We start from the raw sequence: 16,383 nt of genomic DNA on the forward strand, positions 1-16,383 counted from the left end.
TTCAGCGCTTCATGCCGAGGATGACAGCAGTGGTCTGCCACCACCTAACTCACCGGACTTCCATGACGATGTGAATGATCATGGGTAAGTGTAAACGATTTAAGTAGCCCTTTTTGATCGATACTTGTTCATTCTCCCGTCTGCGTTTGCTGTGTCGCGCATGTAACTTGTACGTTGTGCTGCATAATCATTTCGTCATTGTCTTTCATTTCGCGGTGTTTGTGCGGTGTCCACGATAAAGATAACTTAGGCCGATTTTCGCGAGCTGCGTGTGCTTTCAACTACGCATCAATGATATCAGCGCATAAATTATTTCCGCATTCATGTTCTTTCAGGTTGAGTCGTTTTGCATAGGTTTGTTTTTTCCAGTGAACTTATCATGCAATCTCTCGCTCCAAAATAGTTGTGATTTGTGCATGACTTTTAAGAGAATAATATGTAGGGCTTGCTTACTGCATCGCCTATGATGATAATCACAGACTATTTCATTAATCAACAGTTAAAAAATAGGTGCACAATTGCCAAACAGAAGCAACTACCAAACAGAAGACTCAACCAAGCAAGAAACGAGGGACATCTCTCAAATACTCCATTCTAGTCATTCTGTCAAACTTGTGATGCCATCTCAAGTAGATCTAGCTCTGTTTGGGCTGTCTCCCGTAGCACACAGACGCGAAAATAACAAGTAGCTCTATCGCTTGATTAGCACAGTGGCTCCTTGTGTGCTGCTAGCCGTAGCACACATGTAAAAATAACATTTCACGGCACTTCACAAAAAGCAATCATGGCTGCATCATTGCCCGACTGCCAGGAAGGCAGTTTCTTCAGTCAAATGTGGCTCTCTCGTTCGATTTACCCAGTGGCCCTGTGTGCTGCCAGCCGTATAGCACATACATTAAAATAACATTTCACAGCACTTTCCACAAATCAGTCATGGTTGCATGGTTGCCCAACTGCCAAGAAGGTTTGTTCCATCACCTTGTGTCAGAAGACTTCAGGTGCGTCATCGCTATAGTTGCATTCTCTCTACTTAATGTCCTTTTGACATAGCACCGTTCACCAGTGTGAGAAGCCTTCTGCTGTGTTGTCTCTACGGTAGCATTTTCTCTGTTTCACTGAGCTTTCGACGTTGCTTCAATCCAGTGTAGCTCTCTCGCTCAATTTACACAGTGGCTGTCTGTGTGCTACCAGCCAGAGCACACACACGTGAAAATAAACTTGATGCCAGTTTGACGGTAAGCTTTTGATGCTGTGCTAAGTATTCGCGACTACCCGCCACCGTCGTCTAGTTGTCATGATACTGACCTCATAACCCGAAGGACGCTGTATCAAATCTCAGCCATGGCGGCTGCATTTTTAGTGGAGGCAAAAATAATTGAGGCCTTGTACTTAGATTTAGGTGCACGTTGAAGAACATTACGTGACCGAAATTCTTGCCATCCTTCATTATAGCGTACCTCATTATTATTGTGTCACGGTTTTGGGGCATTGAACCCAAACCAACATCATCAGAATAAATGCATGCCACTGCTTCGAGGTCGATGGTGTTGGAAAGCGTGTGCGCCTCTCAGCAATGAGCTCCTCCTTAGATGGCCATTCATAGGCGAGAGATGTATGTCATGGTTTTGTTACCTCATTGCTTGTAAAGCACTCCTTATATGATGAGAGATCACGGAAGAGGTCCGTGGCATGTGACATAAGGTCACTATCATGCCAGCACAATTTACAAAATAGATGTAATTACCATATTTACTTGACGGTAGGTCAACCTACCTTATGAATTATATAAATCCACATTTCGAAAGGGGTCGAGGGGTTCATGTGACAATATAAAAAGTTTATCTGGTGCAGCTGATGACGATTACTAACGTGAGAAGCACACGTGCTGTGGCATGGTAACAACATTACAATTCCCTTCAGGCTCTGCTTTTAGCATATATTTATTGCACGCTTGTTCAGACGAATGGATGAAAAACTTTTAATGGGGTCCTGAAGAATTCCACCCCCGTTTTATAGGGGTAGGATTGCGGGCCGCTCCTACGTTGGCATGGGGAGGCCCAGCCTCTTTTAACTATTACCTTGCCATTGATTCTCATCTGAAGTGCCACAGTTTGTTAGAAGTGCATCTGTTCAATTAACAGCCAACACTTTTTACAACATGCGCACCTCTAATTTCAACTGTTATTACTAGCTGCACCAGCTGAAAGCTCCTCTGCAGTGGCGACATTACAGAAAGTATAGGGTCACCTTCAAGCCTCTTTATATGAAATTATTGAAAACTAGCTGATACAGAAACCAAGGAAGGTAGAGAGTATGTTAATTATGCTCTTTTATTGGTATTGTAGTAGTAACTGTGACATAAGTGTGAAAAAAAAAGCAAAGACAAAAAGACGACTTTGTACCTGCAGTAAACAAACCTACAACCCTCAGATTACATGCCCAATCGTTTAACTTAATTAAACTACAATGCCAGGTATTGGATTTTCATGTACAGTACAGAACTTGCTTTTATTGTGATAGCATAACAGAGCCCAGACGACAAAAATTTATGTGTCAGCTTCGTTTGTTATAGTAAACTGTAAGATAGAAAAGTTTTTATGAGAGCAATGTATCTACTTAAAGTATTTGGGGACGCACTTGCTTGTAATGTCAAAACATGTATGAGCAGCCACAGCAGTGACGGAGGCTAGTTGTTGTAAGTTACTTGTGTACATATTCGTAGAAAAAAGAAAAAGCAGATGCAGACATAAATAACACATACGTAGGACCAGTGCTTGTACTGTGTATCAGTTAATTGTGTCTGTGCTTTTTTTTTCTTTTCGCTACAGATATGAAGAATGAAATATAAATGTTTCAGCATATGTTCAGTACACGTTTCTCCAAAGTCACACTAGTCTCAGGATTTCTTATAAGCTAGTATGTTATTGCTGTTGTCTTCAATATTGTAATTAGATCATGCATGCAAGAGGAAACTTGCAAGTGCATCTACCATTATTACAAGTCAAAAAGCCAGTTTTTAGAATGGTACTCACGTGTAAATATCAGCCTTCTTAGGTAATTTCTCAGAATGGGGAGAATTACTGTACATATGCCACACTAACTTTATAAACAGTGTACTTGCTTGCCTTTACCAACGTGCCAAACATCATACCAGTGTGGCAAGTTTGCCTTGTGCTTGCGGCAGTATAGCTTGACACTAGGATGTCGATGTGTGAAAAATTTACCTAATAAGTCCCTTGGAACTGCTGTCATGGGCACACACAGTGCTTTATACAAGAGTGATAAAACTCCCATCCCCCCCCCCCTTGCATTCAACATTCCTTCCCGAAACAGTAAATTTACGATTTAACATATATATTTACTTTTATAACTTGATGCTTAGATTCACTTGCAAATTTGGCACAAACATATGGTACTTGTTGCCAACGAGCGTATGTGTATGCCTAGATTCTCCACAACAGTCAGGCACTTAGCAAGTCTTTGCTTTTCTTTGGAGACATTATAGGGGAGTTTGGGTGACTGTGAGCAAAAGTGCAGCAAGAGGTCCCTTGTTAGCACTTGAAAAGTATCCTAGTAGCACTGCAAGTTTACCTGTCCAACTTGCACCAGCTCAGTGTGTAAAATGCAGCCATTCCGCATGGCAAGCACACTATACGTGAGATACTTGGCACGGTAGCCAGGAGAGTCACATCGCCCATCACCTGCCAGGTCAATTAGCAAGTCACCATGTGCATCCACCATGGCTCTTTGTTTTTTGAGGAAGAGTTGGAAAGACAGGTGGCACAATGCATAGGTTCTTTTAGTATTCCACAGTATAATCAGGGGGCGGAAACTCCCTGTACCTCCCATGTATTTGCTCTCGGCAGCAGAAGCACCGCTTTTAATGCTGGCGGTTGCCGGGCATCCTACTAGAAGTAAATCATGAACAGAAAATTTCTTTCATGACGTCACGGGTGAGGTCCTCAAAGAGATGAAAAGGAGAAAAAATTGAGAGGAGGAGGCTTGCCGCGGAAGCTCTCCTTTCTCACTTTGCATTAAAGCAAAATGCGCTCGTGCCTTCTTGCAGGTCCATAAAATTTGGCAATGCGTCCATAAAATTTTGGTAATCTTTTTATAAATTTTGTTCATGTTTCTGAACAGCCAAAGTTAAGCTGACTGATTTCGCAGTAAGACGAAACTCTATTGACGCAAATGAAATGCTTTTTTATTGCATGCTTTGCATAAAAAAACAGCTAGAAACACATAGTGTGCAAGTGTCAATCTCTGAATGCAGCTTGAATTTACAACTGACATATGGACATAATGAGCAAACGTTGAACCCAATATCCGAACCAATGTTAAAATTATCAAGAATTGTTGATAAAACATGTATTTGACTCAATCACGTTTATTATGACGACGGGCATAGAAATTGAGTACCAAACAAGACTGAAGTTCATAGGCACGAAGAGGCTTGAAGCGATCAGTAGTTCTTCGAGAGAGAATGTTGCTGGAAACAGTGTTTTGGCAAGTTCACTTGTCTTCATGAAAGAAACAGCATTGCCTTGACAAAGAAAAGTTCACTTGTCAAAACGTTGCCTTCATCGGCAATCTCTGTAACAGTATTTAGAAGCATCTAGTCCATCATGTGTATTTGAGTGACACTATTAGAAGTAAGGACTCACAAAATTTTAAACCACGGATACAAGAATTTCATAAGCAGCAAGTGGCCTATAATTACTTGATATCATTTGAACTAGTTGCCAAAAGTAAAAGTAGCTAAAACTATGTAGTCGAGTTGGCCTTTCAATAAACCCACTTTCTCGACAAAAGCTCGGCTGTTGTCTTCAACAATTAGTCAAGCGACACTGCACTTCTCTCAGTCCAGTCAGGCTTGCAGAGAACTGGGTTTGCTCATATGTACTCATGCAAAAGGAATACCTGCTCCAATAATTGGTCCAAGTTCTAATGCTCACCCGTTGCTTTTAGGAAACGCTGAAAAACCTTTGCGGAACTAGAAATCGCCTGTTAGCACACCTCGAAGCTGCAAAAAACGTGTTGCCTGATTAAGCCATCTTCGACGAATGCATGGTTTACTTGTTCGGTGTAGCTCACTGAGGTCCATTTTCAGCCCGCCACAACTTGTCGTCATTATCTTTCTCGTAGTTGACACGGCAACTGACCGAGATAACTGAGCGAGATGCAGCTTCTAATATCACTGAGCAAAAGGCAAGAAGGAGCCGAGGCAAGCGCTACGAACGCAAGTCAATCACTCTCAGTGCTTCACCTGATTTTACATTCTCTAAATAAGCCATAAGAAAGAACATATAATTGAAAGTAATGTTCTTTACAGGACGTATAGTTTTTTGTTTGTGAAAACTTGTGATGGTCAATAAATGCGAATATTTACATTAACCTCACTTCGTTCAACTGGATCTTAGGATGCCCAGCAATTTCTATGAGTGTGCATGTTCTTTGAAACTGAAACTAGTGCCGAGTTTCCGGGGCCTGGTATGATAGCAATGACATTTCATGCCGACAAGTTAACGAGTATTCCACCACTGCTACATTTTTACCACTGTACAAGTTCGTCAACTTAAACTCAGTTCTATCATGAGCATTCGCGTTACACAGTAAGATAAATAAGGAGGTATGCAAAAACTGGTAGCAAAACTATGATTTTCCAAATGAGAGTTTCTACATTTAATTATTAGCACGCGAAAATCAGAGGCTTTTCTTTCCCATTGCAACCATGAAGTCAGATGGGATGGTTTTATACAAAATGATTTCATGATCTGAATTTAGATAACATTGACAAAGATATACAGAAGGAAGCAAATGCTTTGCAATGTTTTAATCTATGGCAAAATTATCTTAAAAAGGTAAGATTGACTATTAATGCAAGAGAAGTATAAGCATTTGTGTTCACATTGCCTAATATGTCTATAAGTCTTGCTATAGCTATATTTAGATGTTGATCAATAAGTGCACCTGTTTTACTGCAGGGAGCAAGCAGGCCCTCTGGTAGTTGTAGAAGGCGCATTCCGTGATAACTTGAACACCAAGACATCAGATGGTTGCAGCCACCACGCAGCCCTAGTAGAGCACGCCAGAAGCCAGGAGTAAGTTGCCGGCTCCAGCTCCACTACCTCAAGCAAGAGGCTGGCTTCTACACCGGAGCTTTTGCAGTTGCTTGCACACCCCCTCTACAACGACCAGAGTTCCCATGACGCTGAAGTTAAGGTTGCCAACTGCTTGGCCACATATGGAGCAGTTAGTGAGTAGTTCATGAAGGGAGCTCTGAAACACAATGAACTTTTCTTCCCTGGGAAGAGGCACTTCCATTGTTAGAACTCCAGTGCTGTTGTCTTGATGGATACTGCAGATGAATGACCCCACAAAACGTTTTAATGCTTGCGTGTTACTCAGTATTACACAATGGACAAGTCACATGGCTTGGTTGAAAGAAAGAAGTGGAAATTTTAAGGCTTCATTTTTTTTGCTAGATATAATATTTGTGAACTTACCATAATGTCATAAAAAAGTATAGGGGACACTAAGTATAATAAATGCAATGTAAATTAGAAGAAATTACGGTGGACAAAAAATTGCTTGCCAGGAGCTGGGACTGAACCTGCAACTATCCCATACCACGCCCGATGCTCTACCAAACAAGCTAGCACGGTGGCCCTTCCCTCGTTCTCTTTATCCAGTATATATGCGCATTTACAAGTGGCAGCATGAGGCAGCGCTACTCGCAACCATGACGGCGAGTGTGAAACACTTTTTCTGCCTGTTGGTGTCGCATAGCACATAGTGGGGCTGCTTGACGCACTCTCATTTAAGTGCGCATATGTCCCCCATAAAGTGGACGAGGGAATGGTCGCCGCGATAGCTCAGTTTGTAGAGTATCGGATGTGTTATTCGAAATTCACAAGTTGAGTCCCAGCTCACGAAAAGCAATCTTTTTATACACCTTTAGTTCTTCACACTTACATTATATATAAAACTAATAAAATCTCCTATACTTTCTTTGGCACTATTGTTCGTTAGTTCTCATTCATACAGCTTGGTTAGGTTACTGGTAACTGACAGACAATGATGCCGAAAAAATGTATGAGATGGTATTAAAATAATTGTAATGTAACTGTGAAGAAAAATGGACGAAAAGATAAGTTGCCATGGGCAGGGAACGAACCGGCGACATTCGAATAAGGCATCCGACACTCTACCAACTGAGCTACCATGCCGGCCATCCCCCCGTCCACTTTATGGGATATGTATGTGCATTTAAATGTGGTAGTGTGAGTCAGCGCTGCCTGTTGCCATTGCAGCAAGTGTGGGACACTCATTTTTTTGCCTATAGGAATTATACAACAGGTGATGTTCTTACCGCTGGCAGCTGACAAATATTCCCTAGCATATTACCCGATGGCATTAGGTCTGTCAGAACGAGACCCTCGTTATGAATGAAAAAATAAGGGTAAATTTAAGCGCTTATTTTCTTTGTTAGACAATATTAAGTAGAACTGACTTGACAGTGCCAAGGAAAGTATAGGGAATATTATGAAAATAATTATAATGTAACTGTGAAGAGGTTTTAGTCGCAATCATTATGTTGCCTGCAGCATGTGTTGTGTTGCTTAGCATGTGAAAGCGTTGCACAATGCGACAGAAAGTATATAAAAAAAGCCAGACCCACCAATGCAAGGCTTCCTTTGACCCCTATTTTCTCAGTACAAGATGGGCTCTTATTTCTTTTTTTTTAGACTGACACAAGGGAGACTTTCCAGTGTCCTTGAACCCCATGGTCTGCCCTTCTTGCATTACACCTTGCAACAAATCTAGTGATCAGTGCTAATACCAGGCAACCTTCGAGAGGAGTTACCGAGGTCAATCAATAGAGTGAGCACTGGGATATCAAATAGGTGTCAGCATCCACTCATCTGAAGCCATTACTTCACCTCCAAAGATACTACTACAATTTTTTATTTCTTATGATCTCTATTTTCTACAAATACTTCTTAGTGTTTGCTGATTATAACTGCACTAGAAAAAATTTAAATGGCCGATATAGGTTGTGTCGTTCTAATGAAAGATTCAATTACATTGTTGACAAATAGCTACAGCTCAATTGTGCACTAGTGACAGTTGCGTTCTCGATAGGATTAGGAGGAAAAGCACTGCTAGAAAGCTTGTAGCTTTTAGCAGTCATGATGAATGGTGAATACCTTAATTTACAGTGCTTATTATTACATTGTGCTGTAGCAGAAATACAAACACAGCTTCAGTTAACCATCGCAGAGACCCTTTAGGTGCATCTCTTCACAACCAACTAAGAAAACGTAATTGGTGCACTCCATTTTAATAACAGCCGGAAACGCGACACAAGTATGCTATCACAAAACAGTCACTCCATGAGCTAAGTCTAGCATTGTTTGGAAGTCTTATATAATGTAACTGGCAATGTCTTATACAAAAGAAATTGATGTATTAGACACAAAGTGTGTGTAAATAGTGTCACAAGAAATCATTTTACTGTTTCTTTGTGTACACTGAGAAACTGCTTTGGTAGGTGACAGCCCGTTGTAGATGTTGCACAGAATGTAGTAGTACACATGTGTCAGTGTGCCCCCTCTTATTTGAAGAACATATAAAAACATGTGCTTGTACTAAAAGAAAGTGTTCATGAAACACCCTGTGCTTTCGCGTAAAATAAGTCTTACTGCTTTCGGCGGGGCTGCGTTCTAGTCAGGCACAGATTTCAGCTTATATTGCAGTACTAGTTTTACCGCTGGACCTAAGCGTACTCACTGCAGGGAAACGTGGTCTCCTATGCTCTTCGTTATCTCGTTAGAAGTTGTGACAGCATCTAAAAACACTGCTGTATTATAGAGCATCATGAATTGCAAACGAGTACCAACATTCTTCGTTGCTATTATCATAGAAATCCTATTGCCTAGTTAATATCAATAAAGAGGCTTTCTAAATGCTGCTTATATAGTCACACTCCTACATAAGATACACTCATATACGAAACAGATTGACATAAGAGAAACCAGTGTGCCTACTTTGGAATAAGGGTGATGAGAAAATCCACATGATCCTTCAATTGCTCCCCAGTGCATGTCTCTTATACAGGTGCTCAACGAGGCCCTTGGCCAGAATTAAGCGTGCCCTAGGGACCTGCCCTACCCTCCTTGAAATTAGGATGGTGGGGGTATGTTCTACCGAACATGAATAATGAAAATACGGGTTTTTAAAGGCCCCCAACAGGTGGGCCACTCCTGAAAAATTTCTAGCCACGAGCCTGCATTCAATTGTACAAGCTCTTATTGACATCATTATAAAATCTGCAGGTTGCCCGGTAATGCATGAAAGTGTCTCTGCAGGCGTTTCACAGGAATACAACTGCCTCTTTATATTCGTATAGTTTTAAAACAGACAGGTGGGGAAAATGAGCATGCACTGCAGAATAGACCATTTGAGTTCTAGCAAATATACGTGAACTGTCATGAACTACTCTAGAGCGAAATAGCTCAGGCTGACCTCTCTGCTTTTTAATAAATTCTCACTACTACTCTGAGGTGAAATGTTTCAGGAAACTAAGGGACTTGGTTTCCTTTGTTGGAAACATGAAAGGACAGACACAACCCCAGAGAATAGCTAGATCAAGTGGTGGTTTTAGTATGTGAACTAGTTTGTAGCTACATGCTCATCACATGTTAAAAATCACTAAATTGCTAAGCATCTGATATTGTTAAAGAGTTAAACCTTATTGTTATTCCAAAAAAGACTAACGCTTGTAATACCTGCAGAAACCTCTAGCTGAATGAGGGCAAGTATGTGACGTCAACTTCAAGAGCTGGCTTTTCTTCCTCGGCAGGAAAAGATCCGTTCATTTGGACAAATGTTTCAGCAGCTGGCTTTTTTTTAGCGGGGAAAGATTCATCCATTCGTACAGGTGTTGAGCCACCGAGAGCCCTGAAACCTGCTGGAAGCTGTGGCACTGAAGCAACATCGGCTGAAGCTGCTACTACTGCTCATGTGATGAAGCACTACACTGTGTCTGCACTGCCGATTCTGAGGTGAAGGCAGCTGCTATCTGTGTATTGGCCGAAACGTGCACCTTCAGGGTCATGTTCACCTGCGTAGCTGAGATGGTTATGAAACACTCAAATAAACAAAACTTCTTCAATTGGTGTCATGCCCGATCGTTCATCATCATGCATTATTTCCTACTAGTTTTCTTCGTTTAAAAGCTTGGGTGTGAATCCTGTAACTGAACAGCTACTGTACATCTTATGCCTCATACGTGCATTCTTCAACCTTCAGGTCAACTTACCAACGGACCGGCATTCCACTGTCTTCCGAGTTGCCACTGTACTCGTGGTTGCCTTGTGCACAGTTTTTTGTGTGGTTGCCTGGATATGAGGTGGTGATAATAAACATATTATGTAACACCTGCACTTTTGATAAACTATATTTTATACATCACGCTGTCTTTGTGGCCTTGTGCTATTAAAATCACTTTACATAAAATAGCTTATGTTTGTTTTTAACAAGTACAACACGTTCAAGAATAATAAAATGTTTCTGGTTTTTACGATAACTTCCCTGGTGCCAAGTTATGTTTCAAAGAACACAAAATATTTTCTCATCTGGGAGCTGAGAGCTGTGGAAATTGAGCTGCCTTATCTGGCATCAACTAGTCCCCGTGTGTGGCTGCATAAGAAATGTGTTACTGAGTTATTTTTCATAATATGCAGCAATGATATGCAACACATATACATTCCACTTTTGTGCAGTGCTTATGTACAGAAACAGAGCAGGACTAACCTGGCTAGCAGAACGCCTCAAGACTGTGCCAAACTCTCCGACACTTTTCTGGAGCAGTGTGTGATGCTGAAAAAAGCAGCCATTTCTTTTACACACAAACACAATGGATGACAATGGTTTTAAGTGTTGTCTTTGCACTTCCATTCACACATTTATGTGCAATAATTTTATATACATAGTATGAATTGTTTCATGTGTTTGTACTAAAAACATGCTGGCAAGAATTCTTGTATAATACTCAAAGAGGCTAGAGAGTTAATTGTATTGGTATAGAAACTATCTTCGGCTTTTTCGTTTTTTTTTACATCTCGAATGGAATAAGCACATTAACTCTGCATGCAGTTCTACTAATTAGCAATTCTTTTTTTTTATGAGCTGCCAAGTTCTAGCTAGATGTGAAGCCATGATTTCGTTGCACTGCTGTGATTTGGTGATCATGCATTATGACGTAAACAAATGGAGTATTGCAGTTATACAATTATTTATCAATTAATAGACACTGTGGTGCAAATATTGCTTGGCTTCTTCGTTTTCCCACATGATATGCCACAATGTAAAGCTGCATGCTTGTAATCTGTCCCGTAAGCAGCCATAAGCTTTTTGAATGAATTTCCCCAAGCACAGTCGATGAATTAAACCACCCATCAATCGGCACGCTTTATCTTGCAAGGCTGCCTTTACACATACATAAAAGTGCATTCACACCGGCAAATAAATGAACAAATAAAGCACATGCCCTACAGTTGAAGCATAAGTTTTAACGCACTTCGGACGCCGGCACTGCGAGACTTTTTCATGCACGCTGTGCTATTGCTATTCGGCATGAATGCAACACGAGCAATCGGGCCGTAGCCTATCAACGCCGTCGAACACATGTTGCACTATTGCCGGGCTTTCTTTGAGCTCATCATGTATAACATGCATGCCGTACATTTGAACCTGCATTTTACAACTGGCCCTACACTGTATACAATAGTGCAAAGAGGCAGCCAGTCATTTTATAATCGGTTCTGGAAATCCCGAACCGGCGAACCTTTTTCAGCGTGTATATAATTATTACGAAGTGGACCAATTTACATTGAAGAGACCCAGTTGTTACAGTAGTAATTAACGAGGTTACATAGAATTTTCTGAACGCACATGTGCGCACCGCATTTTCAGTGCGTGTCGCTCGATACGGATCGACCGTGAACTTACCTTTTCACCAGGAAGGAACAAAGACGGCAGTGCGTCGGATTTGAGAAGATGCCTCTTCACATCGCCGCACAAGCACGGAATCGCGTTAGTAGTCTTCCAGCTTAAAGTGCCCCAGACAACACAAACACAACCTTAGGACGTCCTCAGTATGCCTCCGTCAGGACGATATGATGCCCCCAGAATGTCCTCTTGTGGTACTAGAGTGGCACTAACCCCGTCCCCTTGTCCATACACATAACCTCAGCACATCCTCAAAACAACACTTCAGGGCTTTTTCAGTATCTTTTCCGAACAACGATAGCGTGGCCGGTTCGGTACTGTGGGCAGTAATACTACTTAGAATTTACTTCTTTTCATAATAAATGATATTTCCATACATCAAAAGAAAAACACCTGCGAGGTCTCCAGTATATATACTGTATCAATCAACAGAGGTGTGACAGTGCTGCACTATTACAAAAAAAAAACAAAGCTTGCTGACTGGTATTTATTTTGACCGACTCTATACGCACGACGTCGTGGGTCTTGGCGGAAGCGTGTATACGCACGACGCGACTGAGGCGCCACGACACGCCACGCGGCAACTTCAGAAAACGAAAGCGCCCTCGCTACTCTCGCTGCTCAGTGCACGTCCACGTGCGTATTCATGCTTTCATCGAGCGGCCGTGCACAGGCGCCTCGCTTTGTTGTTCTAGTGGCCGCAGTGTGGTGAACGGCATGGGATTCGAAGTTGGGGCACGGTTTAGTTGTTTTAGCGATTTTGATCGCGCCTTTAGGGAATACCAGCTCCAAAACAATACCCTTTTCGTAGCAAAAGCGACAAAGACAGTGGACGTCGTCAATTCGCGGCTAAGTGTCGGACTTTAACGTCTGCAAAAGAAGCTCAAGTACGCAAACGCGACGTATGTGTGTAAACACGCCGGGGAACGGAGGTGCACTGCTACTGGTGTACGACCTCAGCAAAGATGAGCTGCAATCCATCTATCCTTTCTTAACTTGTACACTTTAACAATGAGCTAACCTCTTGGGTTACGTTTCCAGTAGTTACGAATAGAAAAAAAAATGTGCGCAGGACCATGAAGCAAGGGTGTCCCGCGACCGTTGTCATCGCAGCACGTCGGACCAGCCAGCAGTTAGAGATAACAAAGATTGACTGCAACCACAACCACGAAGTGAACAAAGAAATTTTCCAGCTGTATCCGGAAAACCGCCGGCTTACGCACCATGAAAAGTAATATGTCCTTCCTTTGCTTGACCTCAATGTGTTGCCCAATGTCATAGCTGGGAAGCTAGCAGAACAGACGGGTAAGGACATGTGTTTTTTCCCTCTTTTTGCGACGCATTGATTGCCTTAATTTTCGCACTTCCCGTCTTATTTTTCTCAGAGTGCTCAATTATGACTTCCGAATATTTTTTCCTGTTTTGTCAGTGCATGATATTCATGCATGTCTTTCTTTCCTGGCTTTTACCAACAGGAAAGGTGGTAACAACGCAGGATCTGTACAATGTCAAGCGAAATTGTCACGGCCGAGACGAAGCTGAACAACTTCTTCAGGAGATAGAGAAGTGTCGTCAGCAGCATCGGGCAAAGATAATTCCTATCACAGATGAAAATGAGGAGCTGCAAATTTTGTTTATTCAAACGCCACACATGCAGCAAGCATATAAGTCCTTCCCAGAGGTGGTGTTGCTTGATGCAACATATAGGACAAACAAGTTAAAGATGCCACTTTTTGTATTTGTCGTGCAAGATGGGTGTGGAGAAAGCCAAGTAATTGCTTATGCTTTTGTTGCTTCTGAGCAGTGTCACCACGTCACTGAAATGCTCAACCTCTTCGTGAAGGAAAACCCTTGTTCTGAAAATACTGGCGTCATAGTCGTGGACAAGGACTTCACCGAAATTAGTGCAATTCGTAGCGCTTTCCCATCTGCTCCATCAATACAGTTGTGCCAGTTTCATGTGATGAAAGCGTTCAGAACAGCAGCTAGCCACTTAGCACGTTCCGCTGAAGAACGTGACAAAATGGTGACCACATTCAATGAAATGCTGCACGCCCCTAATTCAAGCAAATTTGAAGATGCACAGTCTGAGTTCACAAGGTTTGCAAGCAAAGACTCAATAGAGTACCTCGAGAAGAATTGGCTCTCAATTAAGAACATGTGGGTTCGCCACATCTGCGACCAAGAGTTCACTTGTGGAGCCAACACAACTAACAGAGTTGAAGCGCACAATGGTTTCATAAAAACGGCATTGTCATCATCAACAAAGCTTCATGATGCTGTAAGGAAACTGCTAGATTTATCAAGCAGTATTGAAAGAAAGTCGGCCCACTCAGCAACATTGCTGAAGACATGCATCTTCTACAACCATTCTAGCAATAATAAAATTGAAGAGGCATGTGCTAAAGTGCTGACCCCGTTTGCTTGTGGAGTAATTAGAAAGCAGTTCAGCAAACTTGCAGAAAATGATATTGAAGTGAAGAAAACAAAAGAAAAATTGTACCATGTTACATTTTCAAATGGAGAAAGGTGGCATGATATTTCCATTGAAAGTCACTCGTGCAGCTGCACCTTCTCTTCCAAAATGGGGTTGCCTTGCCGGCACTTGTTGGCCGTGTACGTCAAATACGACATTGAGCCTGACTTGGACAAAGCAGTACGAAGCCGCTGGTTCAAACAGTACCAGGCCGCATTCTTGCCAAATCAGCAAGCCGCTGCTGAGAACAGCACCCCCACAGACCAACTCCGAATACTTTGGATGCCTGGCCCAAATTTTGAAAAAATGAACCATAATCAGCGATACAATTTTGCTATGCGGACACTCAAGTCACTTGCTGACACGTTGGCCGATTGTCAACCTGGTATCTTTGCACAACGACTCGGGTTCGTGGAGGATTTGAATAGCACTTGGCTCAAAGGAGGTGAAGAGAACAAAAGGGACTGCTCTATAAATTTAGCCACCAGCAGTAACAGTGAGTGTGACACACAAGCAGCTGAAAATCCTCATAGTCAAGCCGTTGAAGTGGAAAACATGCAGAAGAAACCTGAGGAAGCTGAAAATTCGGGTCAAGCCATTGAGCTGGAAAACATGCAGGAGAAAGCTGAAGAACCCGACAATCCTGGTCAACCCGTTGTAGTAAAAAACGTGCAGGAGAAAGCTGAGGAAACAGGGAAAAGCTGTCCAATAAAGCTTCCAGTGGTGAAAAGCAGAGGACGTCCTGCCAAGCGCATTCGCCAAAGAACAATGAAGAGGAAGAGACAAGGAGAAGGTCCTGTGCCTTTCAAGGATTTATCTCCGAGGTCTCAAGAAAAGTGTAAGGAAATATGCCTTTTGCAAGCGTTCTGGAAGTGTGCAATCATTACTTGCTTGGAATGGAACAGAAAACGTTTCTAGTGATGATTTTTTGTCAGATGCATAATTTTTAAGAACTTTTAAACATGCACTAGCTACGTCCCTCAAGAAAGGTTAATCTGAGGAAATGTTCTTTATTGGCATGGCTTGTCATGCTTGTGCATTATGTGCTGGATATTTTTTTCAGTGATCCTAACTGGCATTGCTGGCCAGGAGGCTGCAGCACGTGTTTTGAATGAAGGGAGAATTCTCGATGAGAGTGATATTGAAGTGCGCCCCGAGGAGTTGGCGAGCGCCCTCCTAGACCACCGGGTATCATTGCCAAAGCTGAAAAAAATACTTCACCGCAGAGGCATGGCTGTTGCTCTCATCATCCCGTAAGAACCTATCTCTTTCTGGTCGTTTATCATTGTTTTGTGACTGCCATGCATGAGCAACTGTTCCTTGTCTGCAGTTGCTGTGAAAAAAAAAGGAGACATATGGAGCTGTGCACAATGCAAGAAAAAGGATGATCGCGAAATAAAAATGGTTTTGTGTGATCAGTGCTTGGAATGGTTTCACTGGTAAGTATAGGATGGCATAAGGTCATAATTTATGTTCTTACATGCTTTTCTTCATTATATTACAGGCCGTGTGCTTCAGTGAAGAAGGAGGACCTAAAGCGTCACTGGTTCTGTATGAAGTGTTGCAGTCACACATAGATACTTCCTGGAGCAATAAACGCATGCTTTTTTTTCTTTTTGCACTTATGCTGTTTTTTTTGCTGCTGAATAGACGGTAGGCAGTCTTCGGTAGTGCAGTGCCTTGTCAGCTCGAAACTGCAGTACTGCTACGGGTCCGTCCGCTCTGTTGCAAAAGTTCAGGAGAGCTTAGTATATCTCATACGCCCCCGCGCATGAGATGAGGGAATCGCGAGAGACCAAGGTGACTGAAGTGTTTGACGCATGTTGCGTCCTGTCTATTTCAGTTCTCACCCAGGAAGCACATCAGCGTTAGGTTACTTTTTTGTGTAGCGT

General features: G+C 42.2%; 1 long non-coding RNA gene across 1 annotated transcript; it reads left to right on the forward strand.

The window, feature by feature from the left end:
- Positions 1-15,881: 15,881 nt before the first annotated feature.
- On the forward strand, positions 15,882-16,112 carry LOC142776468 (uncharacterized). Its single transcript, XR_012887557.1, has 2 exons — positions 15,882-15,930; positions 15,996-16,112. It is a non-coding gene; the product is annotated as an uncharacterized LOC142776468 (long non-coding RNA).
- The last annotated feature ends 271 nt before the right edge of the window (positions 16,113-16,383 follow it).

Source organism: Rhipicephalus microplus, chromosome X (genome assembly GCF_043290135.1).
Source record: "Rhipicephalus microplus isolate Deutch F79 chromosome X, USDA_Rmic, whole genome shotgun sequence".
Lineage (NCBI taxonomy): Eukaryota > Metazoa > Arthropoda > Arachnida > Ixodida > Ixodidae > Rhipicephalus > Rhipicephalus microplus.